The sequence below is a fragment of the Bison bison genome, unplaced genomic scaffold, assembly GCF_000754665.1.
Source record: "Bison bison bison isolate TAMUID 2011002044 unplaced genomic scaffold, Bison_UMD1.0 scf7180017863988, whole genome shotgun sequence".
Taxonomy (NCBI): Eukaryota; Metazoa; Chordata; class Mammalia; order Artiodactyla; family Bovidae; genus Bison; species Bison bison.
Window position 1 is genome coordinate 125,018 of NW_011494560.1, and position 2,363 is coordinate 127,380.

Sequence of the window (2,363 nt, forward strand, 5' to 3'; positions counted from 1 at the left end):
AGGGACTGGTTGGATCTCCTTGCGGTCCAAGGGACCCCCAAGAGTCTTCTCCAACACCACAGTTCAAAAGCATCAATTCTTCAGTGCTCAGCTTTCTTTATAGTCCAACTCTTACATCCATACAGGACTACTGGAAAAACCATAGCCTTGACTAGACAGACCTTTGTTGGCAAAGTGATGTCTCTGCTTTTTAATATGCTGTCTAGGTTGGTCATAACTTTCCTTCCAAGGAGTAAGGGTCTTAATTTCATGGCTGCTGTCACCATCCCTGGTGGTTTAGTGGTTAGGAGTCTACTTGCCGATGCAGGGGACACGAGTTCAATCCCTGGCCGGGGAAGATCACAAATGCTGTGGAGCAACTGAGCCTGTGTGCCACAGCTGCTAGCCAGAGCTCTAGAGCCTGTGAGCCCCAGCTGCTGAATCCCACGCATCTAGAGCCCATACTCTGCAATAAGAGAAGCCATGGCAATGAGAATCCTGCACATCCCTACAAAGAGTGGCCTCCTATTGCATCAACGAAGGCCCCGCTCAGGCAAAAATAAATAAATAAATCTTCTAAAAATGTATACAAATAAAATGGAAACATTTTTATATATTTTATTGCAGATTAATAGTTCAGACTTATTCCAGATTAATGTCCTCTGTAATATATCTTTATGCAAGACATAATTGACATACTATGCAGTTTCATCATTTTCTCCAATCAATATTATAAACTAAGAATTTCCAAAGTTCTGGTAAGTTGCTAAAATTCTTCACAAATATAATTTTTGATGGCTATGAAACATTACATCCTGGATGTACCATAATTTGTTCAAAAATCCTCCTGGTGGACATTTATTTGATACCACAAGCAATGGTGAGACAAGCATCTTTATTCACAAAGCTTTGTCTCTACTCACCCTCAACATGTATGAGAACTTCAATATAGTTGATTATATTCAACTTCAATATATGGAAAGTTCCATTTAAAAAAAATTTTAAGTTTTACTCTTTGGCCACGCCATTTGGCATGTTGCATTTTAGTTCCCCAACCAGGGACTGAACCTGCGCCTCCTGCATTGGAAGTTCAGAGTCTTAACCACTGGACTTCCAGGGAAGCCCCTCTTTTTTGTTTTAATTTGCCCTTATGGCTCTCATATTTTTATTTTGCATTAGTTGCACATTGTCACAGGTCTCCTTTGGAGAACCAGAGTGCTTATTTGGGGATATACTTGTGACATTACATTACAGGTATGCATGGTCAGGATGAGATGAAGTCCTGGAGTGTGCTGGAATAATGGAAAAAACGGAGAGAGGAGGAAGACTGAAAGTGATGGGAGAAAAGAGGGGAACATGGGATACGAGATGAGGAAACCAGAAATACGAGATGAGAAGACAGCAAAGGGAAGAGGCATCTAAACTCCGAAAGCCCTCTGAGCCATCGAAGTCACCACACAGGCATCCAAGTGTGGTTTCAGCATCTGAAGAGAGTCTTCTCAAAGAAGTCCAGACCCTACTGAAACACAAGGCATTCTGATGATCTCACAGTGTGCATAGAAAGAGTAGGGGCTCTCAGTGATTAACTGCGGGGAGTGGGAAAACTATAGGTTTGTTGGGGAGGGAACAGGGGTCATAGTGGGCCAGGGAGAGAGGCCTGGCCTTTCCTTGGGATCTGCTTTGTGGGCGAGGGGAAGGCACCCCGAGGGGATGAGCAACTTCTTCAGGCCCTGGCAGCTCTGGCCAGTCTCCCGGCACGGCCTCTCCCAGCCCCTGCTGGTCAGAGTAGCCGGACCCCATTTAAACATCTGGATGCAAGCTCAGCCATGCTGGGGTTCTCTCCAGCCTCCACTTCCCCTGGGCTTCTGGCCCCAGCCTGTGTCTCAGGCACCATGGCTGGTCAGAAGACAGTGCCCAACCGGTTAGTTGCAGAATCCATCTGGCTTAGCTTTCTGTCTCTGACAGATTTAAGAAGCTTCTGTAGAAGAGAAAGAGGGACTATTTCCTGCTCCCTTCACATAAGCTGCCCCAAAGTGAGGCAGAGGGCTGCAGGCACACAAAGAACTGTTCTTCTCAAACACCTAGAGTGGCCAGGATGTGACTGTAGGAACAAGAACAGATAAACACCAGAGAGGACACAGACCGAGAAATATGGCGCCTAATGGCATTAGGTTTATTCTGTGGAAAGCAGAGTTGGAGATTCTCAGAGGCACTTGGTGACACTAACGGCAGATGGTGTATTATCCTGCCCGCCGCCCCCCGCCCCCAGCACACCCCAGAGCCGGACAAGAACCTCTATCAGATAGGAAACCAGAATCCCAGGGCCCCACAGTGGAGGAGAGCTAAGCAGATGGTCTGCTTTTTAATACCAATCGTCTTGCTTC

General features: G+C 46.1%; 1 protein-coding gene across 2 annotated transcripts in view; it reads right to left on the reverse strand.

Moving 5' to 3' along the window:
* Positions 1-2,129: 2,129 nt before the first annotated feature.
* Positions 2,130-2,363, reverse strand: part of GSTK1 (glutathione S-transferase kappa 1) — a 5,326-nt gene continuing 5,092 nt past the window's right edge. For both annotated transcript variants that reach the window (XM_010834015.1, XM_010834016.1), the window contains exon 9: positions 2,130-2,363. The gene's annotated coding sequence lies outside the window, so the exon portion shown is untranslated.